Source organism: Dermacentor silvarum, chromosome 1 (genome assembly GCF_013339745.2).
Source record: "Dermacentor silvarum isolate Dsil-2018 chromosome 1, BIME_Dsil_1.4, whole genome shotgun sequence".
In the NCBI taxonomy this organism is placed as follows: domain Eukaryota; kingdom Metazoa; phylum Arthropoda; class Arachnida; order Ixodida; family Ixodidae; genus Dermacentor; species Dermacentor silvarum.
In genome coordinates, this window is record NC_051154.1 from 1 (window position 1) to 15,997 (window position 15,997).

Sequence of the window (15,997 nt, forward strand, 5' to 3'; positions counted from 1 at the left end):
GGAAGCGTTGGTTCCAGCGACATATCTGTTCGGCCACTGTTATCACTTCAAGCCTCCCTCTTCCTGTAAACTTCTCTCTTGTATGGATTTCCACACTATGTATGCAACATAGTCATTTTCATGTGACATTGGCTCCGACGACCAAGCAGTACTGCCTTTGGCAGACCATTCAACGGGCATTCAACGGAGATTCAACGCACACCATTAAACATGGCATTCAACGAATGCCCGTGTTGCGCGCAGACGTAGTTCTTCACTTTCAACCTAAGTTATCCCAAGCCTGGTAAAGTGTAGCTGGTAACGCTTGTCTATAGGGTCCGCATAGGCACACGCTAGTATTTCAGCAGCGAGTTCACAAAGGTTCGTTGCTTTGAAGCTCGGCACATTCGAAGGCTGCCGAGAGATCACAGCTTCCTTTAGTTTAAAATGCACTATCATGAAGGAGGGGGATGGCTTACGTTACACTGTGGATCGCAAACCCACAGACGATTTCCCAGAATCACTGCTGACAACAGTTGCAGAGATCGCTTAGGAATCAAAATGTCGAGGATAAAAAATGATCGACCGTGGTGTAAAAAACGAATACTTAAACGCGGGACAACTCATAATTTCTATAATCTTGGAAGAGTTGCGGAAGGATATGACATAGCTCTTTATTTCGCTGAATCGTAAAACTGAAATGTTGGTTTTCTTGACGTTTGGCGACGTCATTTTGGCTCCGTTTTTATCCGCTTGAATCTACTGCAATGTTGACTCTGTGGATTTCCCAGCGGGCAATATTTCAGTCATCTTACCTTCGGTTAACGGCGAAATAAATACGCACTCCAGTCAGCAGACTTCCCAGAACTAGAAACCATACAGAAGGATTCAAAGCGTAGCCGATCACTGAGGCAACTTGCTCAAAATACTTGCAGCAATTAGCGAGAAATCAGCGATAGAGTTGACTAGTACCTTGGACAAGTTGGTTTCACCTTAGAAATTATAAAGCTCCGTCTCCCTCTCCTCCAAGTCTTTCGCACAGCTTTACCATTCCTACTGTAACATAGACAACACGCTCGACCAACACTAGAACATAATCGCTCACGAGAAGCTTGCAGCGGTATAACCAAGCTCAAAGATATTCACAAATCCGCATATTAAAAAGATGGCTACAAGCAAGCTCAAGAACAGAGGGACCCATTTCGCTGGGGCAGCGGAGCGGTGTTACGTCATTTGCCCAATCAAGTTGCCTTGCCTACTCATCGACTTACCGCGCTTCTTTACGTGTTCTCCTTCTTTCTACGAAAGAACATCGCACTGCGCACACTACAGTGGTGACACGAGGCACGCGCTCATCTTCGCAGCAGTCCTATAATGTACCACCGTCTGTTTGGTACACTGGTATACTGAAACGTAGCACAAACATGTCACACGACACCCTTTAACAAGCCTCTTTTTTACAGCAACTCTACCAAAGACATGGAGCTCAGTGCTGCGTCCGCTTGCAGTAGAAGCGCTAGATGGATTAGGCAAAGTCCTGAAGAAGTCGTGGGCCTCACAGACTATTTCATTCACTGTCGTCTGAAAGACTGTTAAGAGCTGTTTGCCTCAGCATATGACCAAAAATACATATACATACACAACTCATTCTGGACAATCAAATTTCCGACGCAATATTGCAAGCTGGAGCTAGCATAGTCAGCGTTTCGACCGCAAAGGACTTAGCCAAGCGAGTACAAGCACTATCGTACGCATTTATCTTTCTACCTATATGCAGGTACGACGATGTCACCACGCATAAAATAAACTATGTGGCGAAATGAACATGTATACATCATTTAGGTGCAACAAAACTGTCCCGCTAATATTGGCCAGACACAGAGCGCAGTGATAGACTTAACCAAATGTCTACCGTTGCTTACACTGCTGGAATTGTTTGGCCCTGCTTTGCATTGTCTGATATGGTGGTGATACTGCAGCTACCGCATTTTCAAGATTATTAGCACCCTCGTATACAGTATATCGCAACTATTCCGCATTACATCAGGACGGAGGCAAGAAAGTAAACTGTGCGCGAGTTTGAGCGTCCTTTGGTGCTCAAGAGCCGGCTGCTGACGCCTAAGTCGACGTCATGGGAAGTCCTCTAGAAATTGCTGTACCACAAAGAGCCTCAGTTTAACTGAGCAAAATTCACTGTCTTTGACCAATTGCAGCAGGAGAAACAGCTGGAACAGCGGTACAAGAATCTCACGTCAAGCGAGGCTGCTAATCATAGACTGTGAAAAATAGGAATGCGAACACTCATTTATCGAACAGGCCATACATTTTCTTCCATCTTAAATAATGTTTTTTTTGCTGTTGAAACCTGAGCCCTTCATCAATATGACGCGCTTTCGAGCTCGGAGTTGTTATATTTATGCTTCTAACCTAAGCATCCACAGATACTTTGTCATCACGAGGAAAAACAAAACAAAAGAAGAAGAAAAGAAGGAGGGAGGGGGGATATTGTAAGGTGCGAGAAAACACCGTAGCTTCATAGTATCATAAACTCAGGAGAGGTGAACCTGTAAGTACTCATGACAGTACAAATTAAATGGCAAGAAATAAATGTAATTACGATGATAAGAAAACCTTCATTCATCGCAAAGCAAAAAGATCAAACTTCGCCTCGATACCTAGCCAATGGGTGATACTCCACATGGCCTGACCACGTAGCAATTACTCCGCGTATCCTTCACTTGCCAAACCATTGAGAAATATCAAATAGCCAAATAACGCTTATCCTAGCTGTTCTGAGCCTGATAACGGCAAACTTGAAACAAAACAAAAATATGCAGCAATCGCCGACGGAAATTTGTATCGCGAAGAAACGGAAATATATCACGCCGACCCCGTTCAATAAACTAAACAAGCAAGGTACATCACACATTCTCTAAGTCGTACGCCATTATTTTCGGAGAACTACTCACTACCTAAGCGATTGGGACTGGAAGTAATGTTTTCTATACAGTAAGCAATCACATTACAAATGTTAAGCTCTATTTTTACAGCAATGTTCTTGCTTTGGAAGCCAACACCACACGCATAAATTACTTCCTCCGCGCAGCTGCCGCATAGAGTGCCCATCAGATTGTCCAATCGCATGGCGGATATTAAAACCGCGCCATTTAACGGCCAAGTTCTCTCAGACCTTCGACTCAATGAAACTACGGGAAAACGCCTTACTTGTTTCGTTTACTTAGTTAAAGAGTAACCACATAATCACTGCTTTTAGCTACAGAGAGCTCGTCAAAGGTACCCTTGAAGAACAAGAAACAAACAGAGGCGTGAACAACGGAGTAAATTGAGACCGTGTCACTTCCTGCGCCCGTCTACTCTTTTAAATTAGTTTTTCATTGTATAACCGTCCAAGTTTCTAACGCCGAGGAAAATGTGAGCACCTACTGCCTACGCGAGAGTACTCCCTGGCTACGTCAGGCATTATGTACTAATTACAAGAATGTAAGGAATGCGCACCACTGTAGCACTGCGTAGTGGATGAAACCAGAGACGGTTATAGCCAAATATGGTCCAACGTCTGCGATCTTCATACGGGTGAATCTCAAAATTAGCCCAGGCGCGCAACACGTGACAGCGAGGCAAATTCGTACTGACCCATCAACCATGGCCGAGCAGTCACCGGGTTCTGGCGACGAGAAGATGGAGAGCATTTCGGCTGTGGACGACGTGGTGGCGGCGGGAGTGGCAGCGGCTTGCCTCTTGCACACTTTGGCCAGACGGCGGGACAGGCTCCTCTCTTCTTCCTCTTGAATAGCGCCACAGGCTGCCTCCTCAGCGCTCCTCTCGCAACGAGTCGGGCGATGCTGGTGCGGTTGTTTGCCGGCGAGACGCGCAGGACGTCGCTAGCGCCTGGCGCCAAGCTGGCGAGCAGCAGAAGTTGACCCAACGACGTCGTCTTCGACCCACGTGGCGCGGCCGGACTCGTCTCGACGACCGAGTTCGAACCGACGACGGAGTAGGGAAAAACAACAACAACAAACAAAAAAAAATCCCGATCGACGGCACTCTCGATGGCGAGAGAATGAACGCCACTCGGGGATGGCTTGGTGAATGTCACGGCCGAAATCCGCACCAAATGGTCCCAGCAGACGCGACCGGAACTGGGCGCCACTGCCAATCCTGTTTGACGCCGCTGGAAAAGACGTTCACCAAAGAAGCCTCCCCCCCCCCTCACCCTCCCGTTCGCATTCCCTCGCCCTCTCTTTATTAACCACCCCCGTTCTTCTGCCTTGTCATTTTATTAGACTCGAACTCGTGCCGTTCTTTCATCGCTTCTTCATCCTATTCACATTTGGCGGGCGTTGCGTCTTCGCATCAGTACGCACAAGTTTCGGCCCCTGCGCCTTCTCGCCTCATGTCCACAGCTCGCAGTGATTACCCTATCCGCAGGAGACTCCTCCCTGTCAAAGTGAGGCGCTTCCCCTGCCACCTATGCGGGCCAATCGGAAGCTGGGTTCGGTTTGCTCACCTCCCCTCCCCCGTTCTTCTCCCTCATCTCCTTTTTGTGCCCTTTCTGCTCGCCAAAACAACAATGAAAAAGTTTCGGGCCACGTGGTGCGGGCCCGCAGAAGACGAGGAGGAGAGGACACATGCAAGGGGCTGCGTAACACCCACGACGATCAAAACCGCAGGCAGCGAAACGCCCGAGCGCCCAGAAAATGCTTCTAATAAGACGAGCAAGAAACCTCAGCAACTTCTCTTGTTACGTTCTTTTCTTCCGCTCGCAGCTTCTATCGGCATCTATCTACTTTGGTTCCCCTCCTCCCATAGTCAGTTTCCATTCTCTGACTCCTGACGCTGTGCTTCGATCGCAGGGTGGCCTGGAAAGTCCCTTCACTGAAGCCACGATGATTCGAATCCACCCCGCTTTTCCCCTTGAGCGATGTACGAGGGGCAATACTGGAAGGGGGAGAGAGAGGTCTTGTTTTCGGCAGCCCTCGCTGCTGATGAAGTCCTTTGTGTTGCGTGGCGAGGGAGCGTGGCTCTCCACGAGGCCGCAAATCGCTGCTTCTATTTAGCAGCTCCGTCGCTTTATCGCCGTTCGGTCCCCGCAGCTAATAGGCGACCGGTGCTTTCTATTAAACTCGTGCTCCTCCGTTGTCTTTTGCGTTCGCGCACGCTTTCACGTCATTTGTCATTGCCTCACCGGCCCTGTCCTTTAGGAGCACTACATTTGGTGTTTTAAGTTGTTTTGGTGGTTTGGGCTTATCGGCACTGTTTCTTTTTGCTGTTTATTTCAGTCTGCACTGCTGGGACTTGCTTTGTTATTTAGTCTCACGTCATGCGCTGTCAAAATAACGTTGCCGTGTGGCAGTGCTAGGTGGAAACGGGGAAGGATCACCTATAAGAGCAGTAAAGAGGAAACATTTGCTTTTGTTTTTGCCGCCCCGCGGGACTTGCGCAGGCAGATACATTTGTCCAGTCTGGCGTGACGTGCAACGTTTATTCATTTTGAGGACGCCTTCTGGGATGTTTTGTTTACGTGTCGAGGCGTAGGACGACGTTTCTTCAAAGGTATCGTAGCCCGAAGTTAGCAACGCAGTCAGTCACATGTTTCCTTGTCGTAAAGCTGCAAGTCTAGTCTGTAAAATAAGTATTTTATCTTTTTTTTTGCGACAGACGCTAAGAGAAGGACATATGATTTTTTTCAATTAGTGGTTGGAAATACAGTCCAAATAAGCCCAGGATGGCAATAGTTTCTCTTATCAAGCAAGTCCTGAGGCCTCCTGGCCCAACTGGCCTTACTAGCTCTGAGACATGTGGAGTGCTCACATATGGAAACGCGGACGGAAACGAACACCCGTTACGCGTAATTACATGGAAGCGAGACATGTAATCACTCTGTTGCCGATTTCAAAGCCCAAGTGTACGTTTCGGAATCCGAAGTAAGCTGCTGTTACAAATTCAAGTGAATCTGGAAACGAAACAGCGTACTGGACTTGTTTTGGAATTACCGCGGTTTGAATCTAGGACACAAACACCGCCATCTGTAGGTGACGCATGCGAAACGGTCACGTCATTCAACTGGCAACGTATATTTAAAACTGACTGCGGTGCAACGCTTCTGAACACACTCAGATCACATCATTGACACATCTTCTCGGACGTTCCCTCAATATATGCATGCAAGTTCTTGTTTCATCGCGGAAACTCTTCAGGGTCTCCATCATCTTGCGATGATGTGCGCTGTAGGGAAATGCATCGTAGCTCGACCTAAAACACCGAAAACGTCTAGAATAGTTAAAAGGAAGCTCTAGCTAGGTTACAACTCCGATTTCCCCAATCAATTACGTGTAAAACTGACAAATGCTTTTGTGAGAAAACCGCAACCGCCTAATGACCGATTTTGTGAAACAACCACATTTGAGCCAGAAATTAAATTCTAGCAAACCTAGTAAGCGTAATTTTTGATTTAGGGTGACCTGCAATATTTTGGTAACGATTACGAAAATCGGTAAATTTCATAACATAGAAGCGCCAAGTTCACAAATCCGTAACTCTGCATCTGTTTGAACATCTCAAGCGGACAAATCAGATACATATTATTACGATAACTCGATCGAAAGATGTTGAAGAGACGAGCGCGCCGCGCGAAAGACGACGAAGTGTGTCTGTGCTCTTGGTGCGAGCGATTGTGGGCCTGGCTGTCTGGTCCTGTGTAAACAGCCTGTAAATAGCCTCTTGCGTCTGTGTCTTTCACGTAACATTTGGTGGAGGTTAGCGATCCCCGTCCTCACCACGGAACTACGAAGTGGTCGGTACATCGAGCTTGTCACATGCCCCCGGTGACGAGACCGCCTCTGCAACGGCTTCGGCTCGCCCGACTACGCCTATCGTCACGGTTGCCCACATCGCGACCCTGGTGTGTTTCTGGCCGGAGGGACAGGATGTGACGAGTGGATCAAGCTCTATGAACCACGCCAGTGTAATAACAGGTGGGACCCAAACATTATGCTCGCCAATGTCATCTTATCTCGGCGGCAACCCACGGTGTGGCACCAAACGCATGACGACGAGTTCACCAGTTGGGACACTTCAAAGAACAGCTTCGGGAACTGTTCGGCGACCCTCTGGGCGCAAGGTTGCCGCGAGGAAGGCTCTTGCGTCTCGTGTGCAGACCTTACAGAGCGTATGTTTCATACATCCTCGAGTCTGGCTCTATGCCGCAAAGCTGACGATAATATGTCCGAAGCAGATAAAGTGGCCATGTGCTAAAAGGCATTGCCGACGACGCTTTCAATTTGCTTGTTTTCGGCAACGTCTCGACTGTTGACGCCATCATAAAAGAATGCCGTCGCCTTGAACACGCTAAGAGCCGCCGTATCACACCCCACATCACGCGGATACCCAACACTGCTGCTACGTCGAAATGTGAGGGTCGACCGCGTCAGGCAAACCTGTGACGACGTAACCGAATTGTTCGTCGAGAGCTCGAGGCTGCTGTTCCTCAGCTTTCTCCACGACGCCTCCTGATCCGCCAGCTACCACGATTGCGATGATCAGGCCGTCGTCAGACAGGAATTTGAAAGCATGGGTCTGAACTCCGTGTGTTCAACGTCTCAACCTAGCGTTTCCCAGTTCTCTAGTGGCCCTCCTCGCCCTCGGCAGTCCCTTTCTGCCACATCTCGCCGCACCCGTCGAATGGCGTACCCCTGATGACAGGAAGATCTGCTTCCATGCTGTCGCATCGGCCACGTCGCTCGTCACTGCCGCAACCGATGGCCACCTCCCCTCGGACATACGCCACCGTTATCCCCGCACCTTCGGGACTTCTGTTCCCTGTGCCTCCGCCATGACCCACTGTCGCTGATGCCCTGCTCCGAACCGTCGCTAACAGCCGCTCGCCCTCACCTCGACGCCCCAGTCTCGTTCGCCCAACCCCGTCGATTTTCGTCGCCGCCTATCACCATCCAGGATGCCGCCGGAAACTAGACAATGCAGCTTCTGGAGGTGAAGCTGCGTTGTCGACCCTGCCCTCAAACCTCTGCTCACGTGCCCACGAACCAAAACCTTCTTGACGTTGACGTCGACGGCTTGGTCGATGGGCTTGAGGCTACAAGATTTCATATTCCGTGGTGTACAAGTCTGGCCGCCTGCACAAGACGCGGACAGCTTGTCGCGTTACCCTGTTGACGACCTGACTCCTCCAATACTGCAGGCTGCTTCCGTTTCTCAGTATCCCAGTCCTTCATTTCGCCGACGAGCAACGTCGTGATGTCTACAACAGAGCACTCATCGACCGTTTGGAACACTCTCCGGCCGATACTACTCTATGCCTCTTCGTACTCCGCGACGGTACTCTATACCGTCGTAACCTTCATCCGGACGGCTCCGAGTTCCTACTTGTAGTCCCGAAAACACCTCCGCTCAACCGTTCTAGAAGAGCTTCACGACGCCCCAACGGCAGGACACCTCGGCGTCTCTGAACCTATGACCGAGTACGTCGCCGTTTTTTCTGGCCGGGTCTTGCCCGTTCCGTACGGCGTTACGTCGCTGCTTGTAACTTTGCCAACGACGCAAGAAGCCTTCCAGACTCCCCGCGATGGTTACCTGCAGCCACTCGACATCCCTGCCGAGGCCCTTCATTTGTTGGCTTAGACCTTCTCGGCCCCTTCCGGAATCTACATCAGGAAACAAGTGGATAGCCGTCGCTGCGGACTACGCGACCCGCTACGCCGTAACACGTGCTCTTCCGACCAGTTGCGCTACTGACGTCGCGGACTTCTCCTCCACGATATCATTTTGATGCATGGTGCTCCGCGTCAAATGCTCACCGACCGTGGCCGTACGTTCTTGTCCAAAGTCATTGACGACATCATGCGTGCCTGCTCAATACAGCACAAAATTACCCCTTCCCACCCACAAACGAACGGCCTCACTGAGCGTTTGAACCGCACGCTTACAGACATGCTATCGAAGTACGTTTCCGCCGACCACCGCGACTGGGACCTCGCTCTACCTTACATTACCTTTGCATACAACTCTTCCCGTCTCGAAACTGCTGGCTTTTCCCGTTTTACCTATTGTATGGCCGCGAACCGACGCTACCACTAGACACTGTGCTCCCGTCCCCACAGCTTCAACTAGCGATTATGCCTGTGATGCAATCGCCCGTGCTGACCATGCTCGCCAACTTGCGCGTGCTCGTCTGCAAGTGTCTCAAGAAAAACAGAAACAACGCTACGACCTCCGTCACCGTGATGTGCATTTTACGCCGGCACCCTCGTGTTGCTTTGGTCACCATCGCGTAAAGTTGGCCTTTGTGAAAAACTCCTCTCCTGTTACACAGGCCATATCGCGTGCTCCGCCAAGTGACCGATGTCACCTACGAAATCGTTCTAGCCACGCCCACTACGTCCTCCGCTGTGACCACCAGTGATATTGTCCACGTCGCCCGGCTCAAACCCTACACCTCTCCAAGCACCTTGGATATTTAACAGCACCGTGACAGCGCTTTTGCCGCCGGGGGGGGGTAGTATTACGATAACATCGAAAGATGTTGAAGAGACGAGCCGCCGCGCGAAAGACGACGAAGTGTGTCTGTGCTCTTGGTGCGAGCGATTGTGGGCCTGGCTGTCTGGCTTCTGTGTAAATAGCCTGTAAATAGCCTCTTTCGTCTGTGTCCTTCACACGTAACAATATCACTGGACTGGGAAGCAGATGGGGCGTCAGGGGCAATTTCGTAGGTGACGGGAGTCACGGCACGAAGCACTCGGTATGGGCCTGTGTAGCGAGACAGCAGTTTTTCTGACAGGCCGACGTGACGGAGACCACAGAAGCACCAAAGAACCAGGCGGGAAGTGCACGTCTCGGTGGCGCCGGTCGTACAAACGCCTTTGACTCTCTTGGAAGTCCAGAAGGCGTTCACAGGCAATTTTCCTTGCGTGGGCAGCGCGGGCAATGGCGTCAAGTGCATATTCATGGTCGGTGCCGCATGAACAGGGAGGGTTGTATCGAGGGGCAGTTCTGGTTCTCGGCCGAACAGAAGTAAAAAATGGGGAATAACCAGGTGGTGTCGTGGCTTAGGAATTATGCGCAAACGTGACAGACGGTAGAGCGGGGTTCCAGTCAGTGTGGTCTGAAGAGACTACTTCATGAGCATGTCCTTGAGAGTGCAATTGAGATGCTCTGTGAGGCTATTTGTTACAGATGGTATGACGTGGATAGCTTGTGCATCGTTGCGCAGGACTGCAGGATGTCTGCGATAACTTTTGATAGGAATGTCCGGCCACGGTTTGGTGAGAAGTCGTGGAACTCCATGTAATAAAAATCATGTTGCGTAGAAGAAAATTGTCGACAGCTGTGGCCAGCTTGTAGGAAGCGCTCAGGTGATGGCGTAGCGCATGGCGTAATCCGGGGCCACAGTGATCCACCTGTTCCCCTAAGGTAGGTTAGAGGAAAAGGGCCAAGTAAGTCCAAACCAACCCGAAAGAATGGCTCCTTGGGAATGTTCAGAGGTTGAAGGACCCAGCAGGGAGTGTCGATGGTTTCTTGCGTTGCTGGCATTTCTCACACGTTGCTATGTATCTTCGAACGGAGCGAGCAAGCCCAGGCCAAAAGAAGCGCCGGCGGATCCGGCATAGGTACATGACACACTGAGGGGGCGGCGGTGGGGAGGTCCTGAAGTTTGTGGAGAACAGCCGAGCGAAGGTGTTTAGGGATCACAAGGAGTAATCGTGGGCTGTCGGGCGGAACGTGGCGGTAGGGTACACCATCTTGAAGTATGAATAAGTGAAGGGAACTGTCAAGTGATGATTCCAGGCGGTCAATGATGATACGCAAGGACGGGTTACGGCGCTGCTCGTCGGCGACATGGAGCAGTTGGAAAACAATGCAGGTGTTGGTATCAACATCAGACGTAGCGGTCGGGTCTTCGACTGGGTAGTGAGAGAGGCAGTCTGCGTCCTGGTGTTGGCATCCCGTCTTGTAAGTCACTGTGTAGGTGTATTCTTGTAGTCAGAGGGCCCAACGACCAAGCCGGCCAGTAGGATGCCAACAGACCGCATGATGGTCTGTGATTACCTAGAGGGCTTGCCATATAAATATGGGTGGAACTTTAACCCAGCCAGACGAGAGCAAGACATTCGCCGCTCGGTAATCGATAGTTGCGCTCTGCAGTGTCAGAGCCGGCTAGCGTAGGCTATAATACGATCGTGTCCATGTGGCGTTGCGCTAAGATGGTTTCGTCCACATAACACACTGCATCGTTCGGACCTCTGCAGGTGCGGTCGGGGTCAAATGGCCAAGACAGGTGGATTGGTGAGAATGATGATAAGGCGTGAAAATGCGCAGCCCTGAGGTGAACCCCACGTAAAGGCACGTCTTTCTTCAGAAGTTCAGTGAGCGGTCGAGCGATTGCTGCGAAATCTTTCACGAACCGTCTGAAATAAGAACAGAGGCCCACAAAACTCCAGACGTCTTTGACAGACTGAGGTACAGGAAAACCCGTTGCTGCTCGAACCTTCTCTCGGGTCAGGTTGTACGCCAGAAGCCTTGACGTGATGGCCTAGCACTGTAATCTGGTCGGTGCCCGAAGTGGCACTTCGATGAGTTTAATTGGAGCCCAGCCTCACGGAAGACGCCAAGGTAGCTGCGACGCGCTCAAGGGTGTGTCTCAAAGGTAGGAGAAAACACAGACGTCATCGAGATAACAAAGGGAAGTTGACCATTTGAACCTTGAAGCAGAGAGTCCATCAGAGAGACCTTGAAGCAGAGAGTCCATCCACGTTCGACGTGGCGGGGGCATTGCATAGACCGAACGGCATAACCTTAAATTGGTAGACGCCATCTGGAGTGACGAAAGCATCTATTCTTGGTCTTGCTTATCTACGAAATCTGCCAATAACAAGATCGAAGGTTTATGGATGAAAGTATTTGGCACCATGAAGACAAGAGCGTTGTCGATTCGTGTAAAGGGTAAACATCCTTTTTTAGCGATTCGGTTTAGGTGGCGGTAATACAACGCAGAAATGCCACGTGCCATCTTTCTTTTTAACGAGCAATGACCGGCGACACCCAAGGGCTCGACGACGGCTCAACAATGCCTTGAGCGAGCATCTTGTGTGCCTCCTGCTGAATAACTTGCCACTCTGCCCGTGGACACGTGATACGGTCAGTGATGATGGGAACAGCATCAACAGTTTTATCCTATGCTTAACAAGGGACGTCTGACCAGTGGTCGATTGTCAGTGGGAAATATGTTGCGTTGGGAAGGCAAAAGGGGCATATAGGGCGGCTACTTTGAGCAGTGTGAATTCCGGAGTGACCATGGGATGTAATGTGCTGTCGAGGTTCATGGCATCCTGCGGGTAATCTGAGGAATCTAGAGACGTGGGTGGCTACAAAAGAGTGATGTGGTCGTCTGTCACTGACCGGAGCGTGGCCACCGCTATGTCTTCAAGTAACACTTGCTTCGTCAAGCCAAATTATAACTGGAGGTACATCTGATTAGCGGAAAGGTCTACGACGGGGAGTGTGGCACAGAGATGTCGCGCGCCAGGAGAACATCAAGAATAGGTGCGGCGACATAATCGCCATCAGGCTACGGTTGCCGTTGAGGCCAATTCGACGAAGGTTAAGGTTTTTGGAGGTAAGCAAACAACGCTGTAGTGCCAGAGGGTGTTCGGTTGTTCGGGGCAAATGTCTGAAAAGAAGAGGAAGCTCGAGTCACAGCGTACTGGCAGAACAGTCGATGAGGGCAGAATGCGTCGTCAGAAAGTCGAAGCCGAAGATTAGGTCATGAGGGCAACTGGTCAGCACGGTGAACAGGACTAGAACTTGGCGGCCAGCAAATCCTATGCGCAGCAGTGCACATACCACCGACGGCAACAGTGGCGCCATCAGTGACGCGTATGGCTCGAGTGGTGGCAGGCGTAAGAACTTTTTTGAGGCGACGACAGGTGAGCTCATTATGGACACTTGGGCTTCCAGTATCAACCAATGCCATCAACGGAACGCCATCTGTGTCTACTCAATTAGGTTCCTGTTCATGAGGAGCGTCAACGGAGGATTTGGACAGGACGAGCATGATGCAGCACTACCTCAAAGAATTTTCCATCAGGCGGGTTGGCGTGGAAAAGTGGCGTGGTTGGGGTGACGGGGAGCGCGGCGATCGCACGGAGGAGTGGCTGTCAGGGGCATCAGAAGCAGGGTACAGACGGCGAGGTGATAACGGCGAGCGTTGGCGTATGGGCGAGGAGCAGGGAATGAGCTCCAGTATAGCGGCATCCAGGGGGTGCAGCAGTGTGGGATACACGACCAACGCAGTGGCAGCGGAAGCATATCGGTTTGTCGTCTGGGGTTTGCCATTCAGCAGGATTGCGGGGTCTGGGAGCGAAATACTGGTCATTGCAGGTAGTGGCCATGGGAATGGGTCCCGAATCAGGTCGGAGACAGCAGGCGGTAGGGATGCCAAGGTTTGCAATTTCTTGCCGCACAACTGCTTGAATAACGGAAATGGACGGGGCGCTTGATCAAATGTACCGTCTAGTGGTCGTGGGTAAAGTGGGGCCGGATTTCGCCAACTTCAAGCTCGCGGGCAAACGATACGCCTGACATTCTCTTGATATAGTCGTGTCGTGGTAAGATCAAAGCAAGAGGACGTGGGCAGGTGTGCCAGGAAACTGTGGGACGATGCGGCGGCATTCTTTGACGATGGCTTCGACAGTAGAAATGTCGTTATAAACGAGCAAGTTGAAGGCATCGTCCGTGATTTCCTTTAGTATATGGCCCACCTTGTCAACCTCGGTCATGTGCTTGTCGACTTACCGGCAAAGCGCGAGCACTTCCTGTATGTAGGAGACATACGATTCGGTCGACGACTGGACGCGGGTGGCAAGCTCCTTTGCGCAGCCTGTTGGCGACCTGACGGGTTGCCAAATAGCTCGCGAAGTCTTCCTGTATGTAGGAGACATACGATTCGGTCGACGACTGGACGCGGGTGGCAAGCTCCTTTTGCGCAGCCTGTTGGCGACCTGACGGGTTGCCAAATAGCGCGCGAAGTCTCTCTTTGAAGATGTTCCAGCTGGAGAGCTTGGCCTCTTGGGTGTGAACCAGACACGTGGTGCCCCGTCCAGATAAAAGTTCACATTGGCAAGCATGATGGTAGGATCCCAGTGATGGCTTTTGACTAATACACTCATACATGCTGAGCTTGCCATTGTCGTCGACGTCAACGCCATTTTGGGTGGAGAATGTCCTAGGATCACGGAGACTGGGAACTGTAATGTACGTTGTGGTTGGCGCTGCAGGAGTAGCTGGAGACGGCGTGTTCCATCGGAAGCCATGGCTGAGAAGCGACGGTGTGGGCTGCTTCGAAGCTCTGTGGTGAGGACGGGGAACGTTCCACCTCCACCATGATGTTACGTGAAGGGCGAGTCAGTTAAACGAGAAACTATTTACAGATTAAATTTACAGCAGCAGTTGCAGCGCTGACCGGTTGGATTCACAGCGCGAGCCCAGTTCGTTCTTTCTCCTCTTTGCTGAAGTGATGGTGCTTGCGCGCCTCGTTCAAACGACCAAATACAACACGCGTGTAGCAATATGCACCCATACACAAGCACTAATACAGTATAGACCACTTATAATGTAACCGCTTATAGTGCTGGACCGGATATAGTGCGATCTTTTCAGACTCCCATTAATTTTCCCATAGCACTCCATGTATACACATATCGCTTATAGTGCAGTTGCGGGAAACGAAATACCGGTTACAGTGCGGCTGCCTGGGAGTACGGAAGTCAGTAGAGACGGCGTACACTCCCCTCAAACGGGCGCCCCAAGGAGTGCTCGAGGAAGAAAGAGAGACGAAGTGGAGGAGAAGGGCATGTGGTGCGAACGAACAGCCAGTGAGGCTGAAACCAGAATCTTGAGTGCGAGTCGTGAAATATCACAGCACGCATAGCGTGCGAGGGGCGACGAAACTGCTAACGCCAGCCAACGCTCGCTTCACGATAACGGCAGTAAATGAAACTTCAGGGAGCGGGCGGCGCCGGCACAGCACGGCGAAGGGCGCACGCGGAGACCGTGGAATGTGAGGGAGGAGGGCGGCAGGGAAGCGGATTTAGCCTCGGCAACTCCGCCACTTCGTCGGCTCCCCTCGCCCTCCCTCGTAGCTCCCTCACTTTCGACTGTCACCGTGCGCGCCCGCCGCCGTGCAGGCACCGCCGCTCCAGCCAGCCCAGCGCCAGCTCCCCGAAGTTTCGTTTTCTGCTGTTATCGGAAAGCGGGCGTTTGCCGGTGTCAGCAGTTTCGTTACACAGTAGTTTTCGTTGGCCGGCCTGGGACAGCGCCGCTGCTTCCCTCTGCGCCTAACCGCAACGTGCAAGGTCAACAGGTGACTAGAAAGTAGAGGAAGCATAAAGGAGAAAGAAGGGTTCACTGCCATTTTGTACGCGAGGCTACGGTAGCGTGGCTGAGACATCAGCACGTACACGTATCTTCTGGCGCAGCACAGAATCGGCGACCTTGCCATTTGAGAGGGTGAAATTTGTGCCGCGTTTTTTTTTTTTTTTTTTTTTGTTCACGCGTGACATTGAGGGGTGTCTCCAAAGCTTTTACTCTACGGCGGTGCCGGAGCAATGCCGGTCGGAGGCGCTGCCACGTGATTTGGTTCGAATTAACGAGATTCGACTGTAAATTGAATGCAAACGTTCTAGCCGCTTTCCTTCACTGTCGCATACGCGTGGCGGCTTGGGGCACATGTTTTGCATATGTGCGGGCCTTGGAAATTGTTGTTTTGGTTATAGTGCGGATATTCGCGACTCCGGGGACTTAGGTTATAAGCGGTCTACACTGTACTTGCACAGGTGTGATTACATTAGTGAACCTCATTCTTTTTTCTTTCTTGATTGTGCATAGAATTAGGCATGTACCCTGTTTTCGAATAATTTAATAAACAATTCAATATCATGTTATGCGAAAATGTTTTTGTATTTTAAGCCCTTTGCCTAGTGTATGC